The sequence below is a fragment of the Phyllobates terribilis genome, unplaced genomic scaffold (assembly GCF_046119375.1).
Source record: "Phyllobates terribilis strain yellow unplaced genomic scaffold, ASM4611937v1 Scaffold_2__4_contigs__length_985480577, whole genome shotgun sequence".
Lineage (NCBI taxonomy): Eukaryota > Metazoa > Chordata > Amphibia > Anura > Dendrobatidae > Phyllobates > Phyllobates terribilis.
In genome coordinates, this window is record NW_027362762.1 from 570,929,411 (window position 1) to 570,949,942 (window position 20,532).

Below are 20,532 nucleotides of genomic sequence, written 5' to 3' on the forward strand. Positions count from 1 at the left end.
AATCATATGTGTGAGGGTACCCCAGGAGAGTTCCAAATGTGTGTGGGTAGAATATATATCCCACGGGGGTAAAATTTAAAAAAGTTGTAAATTTTTTTTTCTTGGACTGAGTCATTTTTCCGGCGTTTATTAGACTTTCAGATAGGGGAAATGTCAGTGAGCTTTCCGATTTCAGTTCCAGAGCGATTCGCCCAATGAGTCCTTGATATTTAGTCGTTTTCAGCCAATTTTCTGGATTTTTTGAAAATTTAACTTTTTTGTGAAAATATCCACTAAATGAGGGAATAATATGTGTGAGGGTACCCGAGGAGAGTTCCAAATGTGTGTGGGTAAAATATATATCCCACGGGGGTAAACTTGAAAAAAGTTGAAAAAAATTTTTTTTTTGGACTTAGTCATTTTTCCGGCGTTTATCAGACTTTCAGATCGGGCAAATGTCAGTGAGCATTCCAATTTCAGTTCCAGAGCGATTTGCCCAATAAGTCCTTAATATTTAGTCGTTTTCAGCCAATTTTCTGGATTTTTGAAAATTTCACTTTTTTGTGAAAATATCCACTAAATGAGGGAATCATATGTGTGAGGGTACCCCAGGAGAGTTCCAAATGTGTGTGGGTAGAATATATATCCCACGGGGGTAAAATTTAAAAAAGTTGAAATTTTTTTTTTCTTGGACTGAGTCATTTTTCTGGCGTTTATTAGACTTTCAGATAGGGGAAATGTCAGTGAGCGTTACGATTTCAGTTCCAGAGCGATTCGCCCAATGAGTCCTTGATATTTAGTCATTTTCAGCCAATTTTCTGGATTTTTTGAAAATTTCACTTTTTTGTGAAAATATAAACTAAATGAGGGAATAATATGTGTGACGGTACCCCAGTAGAGTTCCAAATGTGTGTGGGTAAAATATACATCCCACGGGGGTAAAATTGAGAAAAGTTGAAAAAATTTTTTTTTTTTATTTAGTCATTTTTCCGGCGTTTATCAGACTTTCAGATAGGGGAAATGCCAGTGGGCGTTACTGTTTCAGTTCCAGAGCGATTCGCCCAATGTATCCTTGATATTTAGTCGTTTTCAGCCAATTTTCTGGATTTTTTGAAAATTTCACTTTTTTGTGAAAATATCCACTAAATGAGGGAATAATATGTGTGAGGGTACCCCAGGAGAGTTCCAAATGTGTGTGGGTAGAATATATATCTCACGGGGGTAAAATTGAAAAAAGTTGAAAACATTTTTTTCTTGGACTTAGTCATTTTTCCGGCGTTTATCAGACTTTCAGATAGAGCAAATGTCAGTGAGCGTTCCGATTTCAGTTCCAGAGCGATTTGCCCAATGAGTCCTTAATATTTAGTCGTTTTCAGCCAATTTTCTGGATTTTTGAAAATTTCACTTTTTTGTGAAAATGTCCACTAAATGAGGGAATAATATGTGTGAGGGTTCCCCAGGAGAGTTCCAAATGTGTGTGGGTAGAATATATATCCCACGGGGGTAAAAATAAAAAAAGTTGAAAAAAATTTTTTTTTGGACTTAGTCATTTTTCCGGCGTTTATCAGACTTTCAGATAGGGGAAATGTCAGTGGGCGTTACTCTTTCAGTTCCAGAGCGATTCGTCCAATGTATCCTTGATATTTAGTCGTTTTCAGCCAATTTTCTGGATTTTTGAAAATTTCACTTTTTTGTGATAATGTCCACTAAATGAGGGAATAATATGTGTCAGGGTTCCCCAGGAGAGTTCCAAATGTGTGTGGGTAGAATATATATCGCACGGGGGTAAAGTTAAAAAAAGTTGAAAAAAATTTTTCTTGGGACTTAGACATTTTTCCGGCGTTTATCAGACTTTCAGATAGGGGAAATGTCAGTGAGGGTTCCGATTTCAGTTCCAGAGTGATTCGCCCAATGAGTCCTTGATATTTAGTCGTTTTCAGCCAATTTTCTGGATTTTTGAAAATTTCACTTTTTTGTGAAAATATCCACTAAATGAGGGAATAATATGTGTGAGGGTACCCCAGGAGAGTTCCAAATGTGTGTGGGTAGAATATATATCCCACGGGGGTAAAATTGAAAAAAAGTTGAAAAAAATTTTTTTTTGGACTTAGTCATTTTTCCAACGTTTATCAGACTTTCAGATAGGGGAAATGTCAGTGAGCGTTCCGATTTCAGTTCCAGAGCGATTTGCCCAATGAGTCCTTGATATTTAGGCGTTTTCAGCCAATTTTTGGGATTTTTGAAAATTTCACTATTTTGTGAAAATATCCACTAAATGAGGGAATAATATGTGTGAGGGTACCCCACGAGAGTTCCAAATGTGTGTGGGTAGAATATATATCCCACGGGGGTAAAATTGAAAAAAGTTGAAAACATTTTTTTCTTGGACTTAGTCATTTTTCCGGCGTTTATCATACTTTCAGATAGGGGAAATGTCAGTGAGCGTTCTTATTTCAGTTCCAGAGCGATTCGCCCAATGAGTCCTTAATATTTAGTCGTTTTCAGACAATTTTCTGGATTTTTGAAAATTTCACTTTTTTGTGAAAATATCCACTAAATGAGGGAATAATATGTGTGAGGGTACCCCAGGAGAGTTCGAAATGTATGTGGGTAGAATATATATCCCACGGGAGTAAAATTGAAAAAAGTTTAAATTTTTTTTTCTTGGACTAAGTCATTTTTCCGGCGTTTATCAGACTTTCAGATAGGGGAAATGTCAGTGAGCGTTCCGATTTCAGTTCCAGAGCGATTCGCCCAATGAGTCCTTAATATTGAGTCCTTAATATTTAGTCGTTTTCAGCCAATTTTCTGGATTTTTGAAAATTTCACTTTTTTGTGAAAATATCCACTAAATGAGGGAATCATATGTGTGAGGGTACCCCAGGAGAGTTCCAAATGTGTGTGGGTAGAATATATATCCCACGGGGGTAAAATTTAAAAAAGTTGAAAATTTTTTTTTCTTGGACTGAGTCATTTTTCCGGCGTTTATTAGACTTTCAGATAGGGGAAATGTCAGTGAGCATTCCGATTTCAGTTCCAGAGCGATTCGCCCAATGAGTCCTTGATATTTAGTCGTTTTCAGCCAATTTTCTGGATTTTTTGAAAATTTAACTTTTTTGTGAAAATATCCACTAAATGAGGGAATAATATGTGTGAGGGTACCCGAGGAGAGTTCCAAATGTGTGTGGGTAAAATATATATCCCACGGGGGTAAACTTGAAAAAAGTTGAAAAAAATTTTTTTTTTGGACTTAGTCATTTTTCCGGCGTTTATCAGACTTTCAGATAGGGCAAATGTCAGTGAGCATTCCAATTTCAGTTCCAGAGCGATTTGCCCAATAAGTCCTCAATATTTAGTCGTTTTCAGCCAATTTTCTGGATTTTTGAAAATTTCACTTTTTTGTGAAAATATCCACTAAATGAGGGAATCATATGTGTGAGGGTACCCCAGGAGAGTTCCAAATGTTTGTGGGTAGAATATATATCCCACGGGGGTAAAATTTAAAAAAGTTGAAATTTTTTTTTTCTTGGACTGAGTCATTTTTCCCGCGTTTATTAGACTTTCAGATAGGGGAAATGTCAGTGAGCATTCCGATTTCAGTTCCAGAGCGATTCGCCCAATGAGTCCTTGATATTTAGTCGTTTTCAGCCAATTTTCTGGATTTTTTGAAAATTTAACTTTTTTGTGAAAATATCCACTAAATGAGGGAATAATATGTGTGAGGGTACCCCAGGAGAGTTCCAAATGTGTGTGGGTAGAATATATATCCCACGGGGGTAAAAATTGAAAAAAGTTGAAAAAATTTTTTTCTTGGACTTAGTCATTTTTCCGGCGTTTATCAGACTTTCAGATAGGGGAAATGTCAGAGAGCGTTCCGATTTCAGTTCCAGAGCGATTTGCCCAATGAGTCCTTAATATTTAGTCGTTTTCAGCCAATTTTCTGGATTTTTGAAAATTTCACTTTTTTGTGAAAATATCCACTAAATGAGGGAATAATATGTGTGAGGGTACCCCAGGAGAGTTCCAAATGTGTGTGGGTAGAATATATATCCCACGGGGGTAAAATTGAAAAAAGTTGAAATTTTTTTTTTTCGGACTTAGTCATTTTTCCGGCGTTTATCAGACTTTCAGATAGGGGAAATGTCAGTGAGCGTTACGATTTCAGTTCCAGAGCGATTCGCCCAATGAGTCCTTGATATTTATTCATTTTCAGCCAATTTTCTGGATTTTTTGAAAATTTCACTTTTTTGTGAAAATATAAACTAAATGAGGGAATAATATGTGTGACGGTACCCCAGGAGAGTTCCAAATGTGTGTGGGTAAAATATACATCCCACGGGGGTAAAATTGAGAAAAGTTGAAAAATTTTTTTTTTTTTATTTAGTCATTTTTCCGGCGTTTATCAGACTTTCAGATAGGGGAAATGTCAGTGGGCGTTACTGTTTCAGTTCCAGAGCGATTCGCCCAATGTATCCTTGATATTTAGTCGTTTTCAGCCAATTTTCTGGATTTTTTGAAAATTTCACTTTTTTGTGAAAATATCCACTAAATGAGGGAATAATATGTGTGAGGGTACCCCAGGAGAGTTCCAAATGTGTGTGGGTAGAATATATATCTCACGGGGGTAAAATTGAAAAAAGTTGAAAACATTTTTTTCTTGGACTTAGTCATTTTTCCGGCGTTTATCAGACTTTCAGATAGAGCAAATGTCAGTGAGCGTTCCGATTTCAGTTCCAGAGCGATTTGCCCAATGAGTCCTTAATATTTAGTCGTTTTCAGCCAATTTTCTGGATTTTTGAAAATTTCACTTTTTTGTGAAAATGTCCACTAAATGAGGGAATAATATGTGTGAGGGTTCCCCAGGAGAGTTCCAAATGTGTGTGGGTAGAATATATATCCCACGGGGGTAAAAATAAAAAAAGTTGAAAAAAATTTTTTTTTGGACTTAGTCATTTTTCCGGCGTTTATCAGACTTTCAGATAGGGGAAATGTCAGTGGGCGTTACTCTTTCAGTTCCAGAGCGATTCGTCCAATGTATCCTTGATATTTAGTCGTTTTCAGCCAATTTTCTGGATTTTTGAAAATTTCACTTTTTTGTGATAATGTCCACTAAATGAGGGAATAATATGTGTCAGGGTTCCCCAGGAGAGTTCCAAATGTGTGTGGGTAGAATATATATCGCACGGGGGTAAAGTTAAAAAAAGTTGAAAAAAATTTTTCTTGGGACTTAGACATTTTTCCGGCGTTTATCAGACTTTCAGATAGGGGAAATGTCAGTGAGGGTTCCGATTTCAGTTCCAGAGTGATTCGCCCAATGAGTCCTTGATATTTAGTCGTTTTCAGCCAATTTTCTGGATTTTTGAAAATTTCACTTTTTTGTGAAAATATCCACTAAATGAGGGAATAATATGTGTGAGGGTACCCCAGGAGGGTTCCAAATGTGTGTGGGTAGAATATATATCCCACGGGGGTAAAATTGAAAAAAGTTGAAAACATTTTTTCTTGGACTTAGTCATTTTTCCGGCGTTTATCAGACTTTCAGATAGGGCAAATGTCAGTGAGCGTTCCGATTTCAGTTCCAGAGCGATTTGCCCAATGAGTCCTTGATATTTAGGCGTTTTCAGCCAATTTTTGGGATTTTTGAAAATTTCACTATTTTGTGAAAATATCCACTAAATGAGGGAATAATATGTGTGAGGGTACCCCACGAGAGTTCCAAATGTGTGTGGGTAGAATATATATCCCACGGGGGTAAAATTGAAAAAAGTTGAAAACATTTTTTTCTTGGACTTAGTCATTTTTCCGGCGTTTATCATACTTTCAGATAGGGGAAATGTCAGTGAGCGTTCTTATTTCAGTTCCAGAGCGATTCGCCCAATGAGTCCTTAATATTTAGTCGTTTTCAGACAATTTTCTGGATTTTTGAAAATTTCACTTTTTTGTGAAAATATCCACTAAATGAGGGAATAATATGTGTGAGGGTACCCCAGGAGAGTTCGAAATGTATGTGGGTAGAATATATATCCCACGGGAGTAAAATTGAAAAAAGTTTAAATTTTTTTTTCTTGGACTAAGTCATTTTTCCGGCGTTTATCAGACTTTCAGATAGGGGAAATGTCAGTGAGCGTTCCGATTTCAGTTCCAGAGCGATTCGCCCAATGAGTCCTTAATATTGAGTCCTTAATATTTAGTCGTTTTCAGCCAATTTTCTGGATTTTTGAAAATTTCACTTTTTTGTGAAAATATCCACTAAATGAGGGAATCATATGTGTGAGGGTACCCCAGGAGAGTTCCAAATGTGTGTGGGTAGAATATATATCCCACGGGGGTAAAATTTAAAAAAGTTGAAAATTTTTTTTTCTTGGACTGAGTCATTTTTCCGGCGTTTATTAGACTTTCAGATAGGGGAAATGTCAGTGAGCATTCCGATTTCAGTTCCAGAGCGATTCGCCCAATGAGTCCTTGATATTTAGTCGTTTTCAGCCAATTTTCTGGATTTTTTGAAAATTTAACTTTTTTGTGAAAATATCCACTAAATGAGGGAATAATATGTGTGAGGGTACCCGAGGAGAGTTCCAAATGTGTGTGGGTAAAATATATATCCCACGGGGGTAAACTTGAAAAAAGTTGAAAAAAATTTTTTTTTTGGACTTAGTCATTTTTCCGGCGTTTATCAGACTTTCAGATAGGGCAAATGTCAGTGAGCATTCCAATTTCAGTTCCAGAGCGATTTGCCCAATAAGTCCTCAATATTTAGTCGTTTTCAGCCAATTTTCTGGATTTTTGAAAATTTCACTTTTTTGTGAAAATATCCACTAAATGAGGGAATAATATGTGTGAGGGTACCCCAGGAGAGTTCCAAATGTGTGTGGGTAGAATATATATCCCACGGGGGTAAAATTGAAAAAAGTTGAAATTTTTTTTTTTCGGACTTAGTCATTTTTCCGGCGTTTATCAGACTTTCAGATAGGGGAAATGTCAGTGAGCGTTACGATTTCAGTTCCAGAGCGATTCGCCCAATGAGTCCTTGATATTTATTCATTTTCAGCCAATTTTCTGGATTTTTTGAAAATTTCACTTTTTTGTGAAAATATAAACTAAATGAGGGAATAATATGTGTGACGGTACCCCAGGAGAGTTCCAAATGTGTGTGGGTAAAATATACATCCCACGGGGGTAAAATTGAGAAAAGTTAAAAAATTTTTTTTTTTTTATTTAGTCATTTTTCCGGCGTTTATCAGACTTTCAGATAGGGGAAATGTCAGTGGGCGTTACTGTTTCAGTTCCAGAGCGATTCGCCCAATGTATCCTTGATATTTAGTCGTTTTCAGCCAATTTTCTGGATTTTTTGAAAATTTCACTTTTTTGTGAAAATATCCACTAAATGAGGGAATAATATGTGTGAGGGTACCCCAGGAGAGTTCCAAATGTGTGTGGGTAGAATATATATCTCACGGGGGTAAAATTGAAAAAAGTTGAAAACATTTTTTTCTTGGACTTAGTCATTTTTCCGGCGTTTATCAGACTTTCAGATAGAGCAAATGTCAGTGAGCGTTCCGATTTCAGTTCCAGAGCGATTTGCCCAATGAGTCCTTAATATTTAGTCGTTTTCAGCCAATTTTCTGGATTTTTGAAAATTTCACTTTTTTGTGAAAATGTCCACTAAATGAGGGAATAATATGTGTGAGGGTTCCCCAGGAGAGTTCCAAATGTGTGTGGGTAGAATATATATCCCACGGGGGTAAAAATAAAAAAAGTTGAAAAAAATTTTTTTTTGGACTTAGTCATTTTTCCGGCGTTTATCAGACTTTCAGATAGGGGAAATGTCAGTGGGCGTTACTCTTTCAGTTCCAGAGCGATTCGCCCAATGAGTCCTTGATATTTTGTCGTTTTCAGCCAATTTTCGGGATTTTTGAAAATTTCACTTTTTTGTGAAAATATCCACTAAATGAGGGAATAATATGTGTGAGGGTACCCCCGGACAGTTCCAAATGTGTGTGGGTAGAATATATATCCCACGGGGGTAAAATTGAAAAAAGTTTAAATTTTTTTTTTCTTGGACTAAGTCATTTTTCCGGCGTTTATCAGACTTTCAGATAGGGGAAATGTCAGTGAGCGTTCCGATTTCAGTTCCAGAGCAATTCGCCTAATGAGTCCTAGATATTTAGTCGTTTTCAGCCAATTTTCTGGATTTTTTGAAAATTTCACTTTTTTGTGAAAATATCCACTAAATGAGGGAATAATATGTGTGAGGGTACCCCAGGAGAGTTCCAAATGTGTGTGGGTAAAATATATATCCCACGGGGGTAAACTTGAAAAAAGTTGAAAAAATTTTTTTTTTGGACTTAGACATTTTTCCGTCGTTTATCAGACTTTCAGATAGGGCAAATGTCAGTGAGCATTCCAATTTCAGTTCCAGAGCGATTTGCCCAATAAGTCCTTAATATTTAGTCGTTTTCAGGCAATTTTCTGGATTTTTGAAAATTTCACTTTTTTATGAAAATATCCACTAAATTAGGGAATCATATGTGTGAGGGTACCCCAGGAGAGTTCCAAATGTGTGTGGGTAGAATATATATCCCACAGGGGTAAAATTTAAAAAAGTTGAAAAATTTTTTTTCTTGGACTGAGTCATTTTTCCGGCGTTTATTAGACTTTCAGATAGGGGAAATGTCAGTGAGCATTCCGATTTCAGTTCCAGAGCGATTCGCCCAATGAGTCCTTGATATTTAGTCGTTTTCAGCCAATTTTCTGGATTTTTTGAAAATTTCACTTTTTTGTGAAAATATCCACTAAATGAGGGAATAATATGTGTGAGGGTACCCCAGGAGAGTTCCAAATGTGTGTGGGTAGAATATATATCCCACGGGGGTAAAATTGAAAAAAGTTGAAAAAAATTTTTTCTTGGACTTAGTCATTTTTCCGGCGTTTATCAGACTTTCAGATAGGGGAAATGTCAGAGAGCGTTCCGATTTCAGTTCCAGAGCGATTTGCCCAATGAGTCCTTAATATTTAGTCGTTTTCAGCCAATTTTCTGGATTTTTGAAAATTTCACTTTTTTGTGAAAATGTCCACTAAATGAGGGAATAATATGTGTGAGGGTTCCCCAGGAGAGTTCCAAATGTGTGTGGGTAGAATATATATCCCACGGGGGTAAAATTAAAAAAAGTTGAAAAAAATTTTTTTTGGATTTAGTCATTTTTCCGGCGTTTATCAGACTTTCACATAGGGGAAATGTCAGTGGGCGTTACTGTTTCAGTTCCAGAGCGATTCGCCCAATGTATCCTTGATATTTAGTCGTTTTCAGCCAATTTTCTAGATTTTTTGAAAATTTCACTTTTTTGTGAAAATATCCACTAAATAATGGAATAATATGTGTGAGGGTACCCCAGGAGAGTTCCAAATGTGTGTGGGTAGAATATATATCCCACGGGGGTAAAATTGAAAAAAGTTGAAAATTTTTTTTTCTTGGACTGAGTCATTTTTCCGGCGTTTATTCAACTTTCAGATAGGGGAAATGTCAGTGAGCATTCCGATTTCAGTTCCAGAGCGATTCGCCCAATGAGTCCTTGATATTTAGTCGTTTTCAGCCAATTTTCTGGATTTTTGAAAATTTCACTTTTTTGTGAAAATATCCACTAAATGAGGGAATAATATGTGTGAGGGTACCCCAGGAGAGTTCCAAATGTGTGTGGGTAGAATATATATCCCACGGGGGTAAAATTGAAAAAATTGAAATTTTTTTTTTCGGACTTAGTCATTTTTCCGGCGTTTATCAGACTTTCAGATAGGGGAAATGTCAGTGAGCGTTCCGATTTCAGTTCCAGAGCGATTCGCCCAATGAGTCCTTGATATTTAGTCGTTTTCAGCCAATTTTCTGGATTTTTTGAAAATTTCACTTTTTTGTGAAAATATCCACTAAATGAGGGAATAATATGTGTGACGGTACCCCAGGAGAGTTCCAAATGTGTGTGGATAAAATATACATCCCACGGGGGTAAAATTGAGAAAAGTTGAAAAAAATTTTTTTTTTTACTTAGTCATTTTTCCAGCGTTTATCAGACTTTCAGATAGGGGAAATGTCAGTGGGCGTTACTGTTTCAGTTCCAGAGCGATTCGCCCAATGTATCCTTGATATTTAGTCGTTTTCAGCCAATTTTCTGGATTTTTTGAAAATTTCACTTTTTTGTGAAAATATCCACTAAATGAGGGAGGGTACCCCAGGAGAGTTCCAAATGTGTGTGGGTAGAATATATATCTCACGGGGGTAAAATTGAAAAAAGTTGAAAAAAATTTTTTTGGGGATTTAGTCATTTTTCCAGCGTTTATCAGACTTTCAGATAGGGGAAATGTCAGTGAGCGTTCCGATTTCAGTTCCAGAGCGATTCGCCCAATGAGTCCTTGATATTTAGTTGTTTTCAGCCAATTTTCTGGATTTTTTGAAAATTTCACTTTTTTGTGAAAATATCCACTAAATGAGGGAATAATATGTGTGAGGGTACCCCAGGAGAGTTCCAAATGTGTGTGGGTAGAATATATATCCCACAGGGGTAAAATTGAAAAAAGTTGAATTTTTTTTTTTTCGGACTTAGTCATTTTTCCGGCGTTTATCAGACTTTCAGATAGAGCAAATGTCAGTGAGCGTTCCGATTTCAGTTCCAGAGCGATTTGCCCAATGAGTCCTTAATATTTAGTCGTTTTCAGCCAATTTTCTGGATTTTTGAAAATTTCACTTTTTTGTGAAAATGTCCACTAAATGAGGGAATAATATGTGTGAGGGTTCCCCAGGAGAGTTCCAAATGTGTGTGGGTAGAATATATATCCCACGGGGGTAAAATTAAAAAAAGTTGAAAAAAATTTTTTTTGGATTTAGTCATTTTTCCGGCGTTTATCAGACTTTCACATAGGGGAAATGTCAGTGGGCGTTACTGTTTCAGTTCCAGAGCGATTCGCCCAATGTATCCTTGATATTTAGTCGTTTTCAGCCAATTTTCTGGATTTTTTGAAAATTTCACTTTTTTGTGAAAATATCCACTAAATGAGGGAGGGTACCCCAGGAGAGTTCCAAATGTGTGTGGGTAGAATATATATCTCACGGGGGTAAAATTGAAAAAAGTTGAAAAAAATTTTTTTGGGGATTTAGTCATTTTTCCAGCGTTTATCAGACTTTCAGATAGGGGAAATGTCAGTGAGCGTTCCGATTTCAGTTCCAGAGCGATTTGCCCAATGAGTCCTTGATACTTAGTTGTTTTCAGCCAATTTTCTGGATTTTTGAAAATTTCACTTTTTTGTGAAAATATCCACTAAATGAGGGAATAATATGTGTGAGGGTACCCCAGTAGAGTTCCAAATGTGTGTGGGTAGAATATATATCCCACGGGGGTAAAATTAAAAAAAGTTGAAAAAATTTTTTTTTGGGATTTAGTCATTTTTCCAACGTTTATCAGACTTTCAGATAGGGGAAATGTCAGTGAGCGTTCCGATTTCAGTTCCAGAGCGATTCGCCCAATGAGTCCTTGATATTTAGTTGTTTTCAGCCAATTTTCTGGATTTTTTGAAAATTTCACTTTTTTGTGAAAATATCCACTAAATTAGGGAATAATATGTGTGACGGTACCCCAGGAGAGTTCCAAATGTGTGTGGGTAGAATATATATCGCACGGGGGTAAAATTAAAAAAAGTTGAAAAAAATTTTTTTTTTTACTTAGTCATTTTTCCGGCGTTTATCAGACTTTCAGATAGGGCAAATGTCTGTGAGCACTCCGATTTCAGATCCAGAGCGATTCGCCTAATGAGTCCTTGATATTTAGTCGTTTTTAGCCAATTTTCTGGATTTTTGAAAATTTCACTTTTTTGTGAAAATATCCACTAAATGAGGGAATAATATGTGTGAGGGTACCCCAGGAGAGTTCCAAATGTGTGTGGGTAGAATATATATCCCACGGGGGTAAAATTGAAAAAAGTTGAAAACATTTTTTTCTTGGACTTAGTCATTTTTCCGGCGTTTATCAGACTTTCAGATAGGGGAAATTTCAGTGAGCGTTCTTATTTCAGTTCCAGAGCGATTCGCCCAATGAGTCCATAATATTTAGTCGTTTTCAGCCAATTTTCTGGATTTTTGAATATTTCACTTTTTTGTGAAAATATCCACTAAATGAGAGAATAATATGTGTGAGGGTACCCCAGGAGAGTTCCAAATGTGTGTGGGTAGAATATATATCCCACGGGGGTAAAATTGAAAAAAGTTGAAGATTTTTTTTTTCGGACTTAGTCATTTTTCCGGCGTTTATCAGACTTTCAGATAGGGGAAATGTCAGTGAGCGTTCCGATTTCAGTTCCAGAGCGATTCGCCTAATGAGTCCTTGATATTTAGTCGTTTTCAGCCAATTTTCTGGATTTTTTGAAAATTTCACTTTTTTGTGAAAATATAAACTAAATGAGGGAATAATATGTGTGACGGTACCCCAGGAGAGTTCCAAATGTGTGTGGGTAAAATATACATCCCACGGGGGTAAAATTGAGAAAAGTTGAAAAAAATTTTTTTCTTGGACTTAGTCATTTTTCCGGCGTTTATCAGACTTTCAGATAGAGCAAATGTCAGTGAGCGTTCCGATTTCAGTTCCAGAGCGATTTGCCCAATGAGTCCTTAATATTTAGTCGTTTTCAGCCAATTTCTGGATTTTTGAAAATTTCACTTTTTTGTGAAAATATCCACTAAATGAGGGAATAATATGTGTGAGGGTACCCCAGGAGAGTTCCAAATGTGTGTGGGTAGAATATGTATCTCACGGGGGTAAAATTGAAAAAAGTTGAAAACATTTTTTTCTTGGACTTAGTCATTTTTCCGGCGTTTATCAGACTTTCAGATAGAGCAAATGTCAGTGAGCGTTCCGATTTCAGTTCCAGAGCGATTTGCCCAATGAGTCCTTAATATTTAGTCGTTTTCAGCCAATTTTCTGGATTTTTGAAAATTTCACTTTTTTGTGAAAATGTCCACTAAATGAGGGAATAATATGTGTGAGGGTTCCCCAGGAGAGTTCCAAATGTGTGTGGGTAGAATATATATCCCACGGGGGTAAAATTAAAAAAAGTTGAAAAAAATTTTTTTTGGATTTAGTCATTTTTCCGGCGTTTATCACACTTTCACATAGGGGAAATGTCAGTGGGCGTTACTGTTTCAGTTCCAGAGCGATTCGCCCAATGTATCCTTGATATTTAGTCGTTTTCAGCCAATTTTCTGGATTTTTTGAAAATTTCACTTTTTTGTGAAAATATCCACTAAATAATGGAATAATATGTGTGAGGGTACCCCAGGAGAGTTGCAAATGTGTGTGGGTAGAATATATATCCCACGGGGGTAAAATTGAAGAAAGTTGAAAAAAAATTTTTTTTGGACTTAGTCATTTTTCCGGCGTTTATCAGACTTTCAGATTGGGCAAATGTCTGTGAGCATTCCGATTTCAGTTCCAGAGCGATTCGCCTAATGAGTCCTTGATATTTAGTCGTTTTTAGCCAATTTTCTGGATTTTTTGAAAATTTCACTTTTTTGTGAAAATATCCACTAAATAATGGAATAATATGTGTGAGGGTACCCCAGGAGAGTTCCAAATGTGTGTGGGTAGAATATATATCCCACGGGGGTAAAATTGAAAAAAGTTGAAAATTTTTTTTTCTTGGACTGAGTCATTTTTCCGGCGTTTATTCAACTTTCAGATAGGGGAAATGTCAGTGAGCATTCCGATTTCAGTTCCAGAGCGATTCGCCCAATGAGTCCTTGATATTTAGTCGTTTTCAGCCAATTTTCTGGATTTTTTGAAAATTTCACTTTTTTGTGAAAATATCCACTAAATGAGGGAGGGTACCCCAGGAGAGTTCCAAATGTGTGTGGGTAGAATATATATCTCACGGGGGTAAAATTGAAAAAAGTTGAAAACATTTTTTTCTTGGACTTAGTCATTTTTCCGGCGTTTATCAGACTTTCAGATAGAGCAAATGTCACTGAGCGTTCCGATTTCAGTTCCAGAGCGATTTGCCCAATGAGTCCTTAATATTTAGTCGTTTTCAGCCAATTTTCTGGATTTTTGAAAATTTCACTTTTTTGTGAAAATATCCACTAAATGAGGGAATAATATGTGTGAGGGTACCCCAGTAGAGTTCCAAATGTGTGTGGGTAGAATATATATCCCACGGGGGTAAAATTAAAAAAAGTTGAAAAAATTTTTTTTTGGGATTTAGTCATTTTTCCAACGTTTATCAGACTTTCAGATAGGGGAAATGTCAGTGAGCGTTCCGATTTCAGTTCCAGAGCGATTCGCCCAATGAGTCCTTGATATTTAGTTGTTTTCAGCCAATTTTCTGGATTTTTTGAAAATTTCACTTTTTTGTGAAAATATCCACTAAATGAGGGAATAATATGTGTGAGGGTACCCCAGGAGAGTTCCAAATGTGTGTGGGTAAAATATACATCCCACGGGGGTAAAATTGAGAAAAGTTGAAAAAAAATTTTTTTTTTACTTAGTCATTTTTCCGGCGTTTATCAGACTTTCACATAGGGGAAATGTCTGTGAGCACTCCGATTTCAGATCCAGAGCGATTCGCCTAATGAGTCTTTGATATTTAGTCGTTTTTAGCCAATTTTCTGGATTTTTGAAAATTTCACTTTTTTTGTGAAAATATCCACTAAATGAGGGAATAATATGTGTGAGGGTACCCCAGGAGAGTTCCAAATGTGTGTGGGTAGAATATATATCCCACGGGGGTAAAATTGAAAAAAGTTGAAAACATTTTTTTCTTGGACTTAGTCATTTTTCCGGCGTTTATCAGACTTTCAGATAGGGGAAATGTCAGTGAGCGTTCTTACTTCAGTTCCAGAGTGATTCGCCCAATGAGTCCATAATATTTAGTGGTTTTCAGCCAATTTTCTGGATTTTTCAAAATTTCACTTTTTTGTGAAAATATCCACTAAATGAGAGAATAATATGTGTGAGGGTACCCCAGGAGAGTTCCAAATGTGTGTGGGTAGAATATATATCCCACGGGGGTAAAATTGAAAAAAGTTGAACATTTTTTTTTTCGTACTTAGTCATTTTTCCGGCGTTTATCAGACTTTCAGATAGGGGAAATGTCAGTGAGCGTTCCGATTTCAGTTCCAGAGCGATTCGCCTAATGAGTCCTTGATATTTAGTAGTTTTCAGCCAATTTTCTGGATTTTTTGAAAATTTCACTTTTTTGTGAAAATATCCACTAAATGAGGGAATAATATGAGTGAGGGTACCCCAGGAGAGTTCCAAATGTGTGTGGGTAAAATATATATCCCACGGGGGTAAAATTGAAAAAAGTTGAAAAAAATTTTTTTTTGGACTTAGTCATTTTTCCGGCGTTTATCAGACTTTCAGATAGGGGAAATGTCAGTGGGCGTTACTGTTTCAGTTCCAGAGCGATTCGCCCAATGTATCCTTGATATTTAGTCGTTTTCAGCCAATTTTCTGGATTTTTGAAAATTTCACTTTTTTTGTGAAAATATCCACTAAATGAGGGAATAATATGTGTGAGGGTACCCCAGTAGAGTTCCAAATGTGTGTGGGTAGAATATATATCCCACAGGGGTAAAATTAAAAAAAGTTGAAAAAAATTTTTTTGGGGATTTAGTCATTTTTCCGGCGTTTATCAGACTTTCAGATAGGGGAAATGTCAGTGAGCGTTCCGATTTCAGTTCCAGAGCGATTCGCCCAATGAGTCCTTGATATTTAGTTGTTTTCAGCCAATTTTCTGGATTTTTTGAAAATTTCACTTTTTTGTGAAAATATCCACTAAATGAGGGAATAATATGTGTGACGGTACCCCAGTAGAGTTCCAAATGTGTGTGGGTAGAATATATATCCCACGGGGGTAAAATTGAAAAAAGTTGAAAAATTTTTTTTCTTGGACTTAGTCATTTTTCCGGCGTTTATCAGACTTTCAGATAGGGGAAATGTCAGTGAGCGTTCCTATTTCAGTTCCAGAGCGATTCGCCCAATGAGTCCTTGATATTTAGTCGTTTTCAGACAATTTTCGGGATTTTTGAAAATTTCACTTTTTTGTGAAAATATCCTCTAAATGAGGGAATAATATGTGTGAGGGTACCCCAGGAGAGTTCCAAATGTGTGTGGATAGAATATATATCCCACGGGGGTAAAATTGAAAAAAGTTGAAAAAATTTTTTTCTTGGACTTAGTCATTTTTCCGGCGTTTATCAGACGTTCTGATCGGAGAAATGTCAGTGAGCATTCCGATTTCAGTTCCAGAGCGATTTGCCCAATGAGTCCTTAATATTTAGTCGTTTTCAGCCAATTTTCTGGATTTTTGAAAATTTCACTTTTTTGTGAAAATATCCACTAAAAGAGGGAATAATATGTGTGAGAGTACCCCAGGAGAGTTCCAAATGTGTGTGGGTAGAATATATATCCCACGGGGGTAAAATTGAAAAAAGTTGAAAAATTTTTTTTTTGGACTTAGTCATTTTTCCGGCGTTTATCAGACTTTCAGATAGGGCAAATGTCAGTGAGCATTCCAATTTCAGTTCCAGAGCGATTTGCCCAATGTATCCTTGATATTTAGTCGTTTTCAGCCAATTTTCTGGATTTTTTTAAAATTTCACTTTTTTGTGAAAATATCCACTAAATGAGGGAATAATATGAGTGAGGGTACCCCAGGAGAGTTCCAAATGTGTGTGGATAAAATATACATCTCACGGGGGTAAAATTGAGAAAAGTTGAAAAAATTTTTTTTTTTTACTTAGTCATTTTTCCAGCGTTTATCAGACTTTCAGATAGGGGAAATGTCAGTGAGCGTTCTTATTTCAGTTCCAGAGCGATTCGCCCAATGAGTCCATAATATTTAGTCGTTTTCAGCCAATTTTCTGGATTTTTGAATATTTCACTTTTTTGTGAAAATATCCACTAAATGAGAGAATAATATGTGTGAGGGTACCCCAGGAGAGTTCCAAATGTGTGTGGGTAGAATATATATCCCACGGGGGTAAAATTGAAAAAAGTTGAACATTTTTTTTTTCGGACTTAGTCATTTTTCCGGCGTTTATCAGACTTTCAGATAGGGGAAATGTCAGTGAGCGTTCCGATTTCAGTTCCAGAGCGATTCGCCTAATGAGTCCTTGATATTTAGTAGTTTTCAGCCAATTTTCTGGATTTTTGAAAATTTCACTTTTTTGTGAAAATATCCACTAAATGAGAGAATAATATGTGTGAGGGTACCCCAGGAGAGTTCCAAATGTGTGTGGGTAGAACATATATCCCACGGGGGTAAAATTGAAGAAAGTTGAAAAAAAAATTCTTTTGGACTTAGTCATTTTTCCGGCGTTTATCAGACTTTCAGATAGGGGAAATGTCAGTGAGCGTTCCGATTTCAGTTTCAGAGCGATTCGCCTAATGAGTCCTTGATATTTAGTAGTTTTCAGCCAATTTTCTGGATTTTTTGAAAATTTCACTTTTTTGTGAAAATATCCACTAAATGAGGGAATAATATGAGTGAGGGTACCCCAGGAGAGTTCCAAATGTGTGTGGGTAAAATATATATCCCACGGGGGTAAAATTGAGAAAAGTTGAAAAAAATTTTTTTTTTTACTTAGTCATTTTTCCAGCGTTTATCAGACTTTCAGATAGGGGAAATGTCAGTGGGCGTTACTGTTTCAGTTCCAGGACGATTCGCCCAATGTATCCTTGATATTTAGTCGTTTTCAGCCAATTTTCTGGATTTCTTGAAAATTTCACTTTTTTGTGAAAATATCCACTAAATGAGGGAGGGTACCCCAGGAGAGTTCCAAATGTGTGTGGGTAGAATATATATCTCACGGGGGTAAAATTGAAAAAAGTTGAAAACATTTTTTTCTTGGACTTAGTCATTTTTCCGGCGTTTATCAGACTTTCAGATAGAGCAAATATCAGTGAGCGTTCCGATTTCAGTTCCAGAGCGATTTGCCCAATGAGTCCTTAATATTTAGTCGTTTTCAGCCAATTTTCTGGATTTTTGAAAATTTCACTTTTTTTGTGAAAATATCCACTAAATGAGGGAATAATATGTGTGAGGGTACCCCAGTAGAGTTCCAAATGTGTGTGGGTAGAATATATATCCCACGGGGGTAAAATTAAAAAAAGTTGAAAATTTTTTTTTTGGGGATTTAGTCATTTTTCCGGCGTTTATCAGACTTTCAGATAGGGGAAATGTCAGTGAGCGTTCCGATTTCAGTTCCAGAGCGATTCGCCCAATGAGTCCTTGATATTTAGTCGTTTTCAGCCAATTTTCTGGATTTTTTTAAAATTTCACTTTTTTGTGAAAATATCCACTAAATGAGGGAATAATATGAGTGAGGGTACCCCAGGAGAGTTCCAAATGTGTGCGGATAAAATATACATCTCACGGGGGTAAAATTGAGAAAAGTTGAAAAATTTTTTTTTTTTTACTTAGTCATTTTTCCAGCGTTTATCAGACTTTCAGATAGGGGAAATGTCAGTGGGCGTTACTGTTTCAGTTCCAGAGCGATTCGCCCAATGTATCCTTGATATTTAGTCGTTTTCAGCCAATTTTCTGGATTTTTTGAAAATTTCACTTTTTTGTGAAAATATCCATTAAATGAGGGAATAATATGTGTGAGGGTACCCCAGGAGAGTTCCAAATGTGTGTGGGTAGAATATATATCCCACGGGGGTAAAATTGAAAAAAGTTGAAAATTTTTTTTTCTTGGACTTAGTCATTTTTCTGGCGTTTATCAGACTTTCAGAAAGGGGAAATGTCAGTGAGCGTTCCTATTTCAGTTCCAGAGCAATTCGCCCAATGAATCCTTGATATTTAGTCGTTTTCAGACAATTTTCGGGATTTTTGAAAATTTCACTTTTTTGTGAAAATATCCTCTAAATGAGGGAATAATATGTGTGAGGGTACCCCAGGAGAGTTCCAAATGTGTGTGGATAGAATATATATCCCACGGGGGTAAAATTGAAAAAAGTTGAAAAATTTTTTTTCTTGGACTTAGTCATTTTTCCGGCGTTTATCAGACTTTCTGATCGGAGAAATGTCAGTGAGCGTTCCGATTTCAGTTCCAGAGCGATTTGCCCAATGAGTCCTTAATATTTAGTCGTTTTCAGCCAATTTTCTGGATTTTTGAAAATTTCACTTTTTTGTGAAAATATCCACTAAATGAGGGAATAATATGTGTGAGGGTACCCCAGGAGAGTTCCAAATGTGTGTGGGTAGAATATATATCCCACGGGGGTAAAATTGAAAAAAGTTGAAAAAATTTTTTTCTTGGACTTAGTCATTTTTCCGGCGTTTATCAGACTTTCAGATAGGGGAAATGTCAGTGAGCGTTCCGATTTCAGTTCCAGAGCGATTTGCCCAATGAGTCCTTAATATTTAGTCGTTTTCAGCCAATTTTCTGGATTTTTGAAAATTTCACTTTTTTTGTGAAAATATCCACTAAATGAGGGAATAATATGTGTGACGGTACCCCAGGAGAGTTCCAAATGTGTGTGGATAAAATATACATCCCACGGGGGTAAAATTGAGAAAAGTTGAAAAAATTTTTTTTTTTTACTTAGTCATTTTTCTGGCGTTTATCAGACTTTCAGATAGGGGAAATGTCAGTGGGCGTTACTGTTTCAGTTCCAGAGCGATTCGCCCAATGTATCCTTGATATTTAGTCGTTTTCAGCCAATTTTCTGGATTTTTGAAAATTTCACTTTTTTGTGATAATGTCCACTAAATGAGGGAATAATATGTGTGAGGGTTCCCCAGGAGAATTCCAAATGTGTGTGGGTAGAAAATATATCGCACGGGGGTAAAATTAAAAAAAGTTGAAAAAAATTTTTTTTGGGATTTAGTCATTTTTCCGGCGTTTATCAGACTTTCAGATAGGAGAAATGTCAGTGAGCGTTCTTATTTCAGTTCCAGAGCGATTCGCCCAATGAGTCCATAATATTTAGTCGTTTTCAGCCAATTTTCTGGATTTTTGAAAATTTCACTTTTTTGTGAAAATATCCACTAAATGAGAGAATAATATGTGTGAGGGTACCCCAGGAGAGTTCCAAATGTGTGTGGGTAGAATATATTCCACGGGGGTAAAATTGAAAAAAGTTGAAAATTTTTGTTTTTTGGACTGAGTCTTTTTTCCGGCGTTTATCAGACTTTCAGATAGGGGAAATGTCAGTGGGCGTTACTATTTCAGTTCCAGAGGGATTCGCTCAATGTATCCTTGATATTTAGTCGTTTTCAGCCAATTTTCTGGATTTTTTTAAAATTTCACTTTTTTGTGAAAATATCCACTAAATGAGGGAATAATATGTGTGAGTGTACCCCAGGAGAGTTCCAAATGTGTGTGGATAGAATATATATCCCACGGGGGTAAAATTGAAAAAAGTTGAAAAAATTTTTTTCTTGGACTTAGTCATTTTTCCGGCGTTCATCAGACTTTCTGATCGGAGAAATGTCAGTGAGCGTTCCGATTTCAGTTCCAGAGCGATTTGCCCAATGAGTCCTTAATATTTAATCGTTTTCAGCCAATTT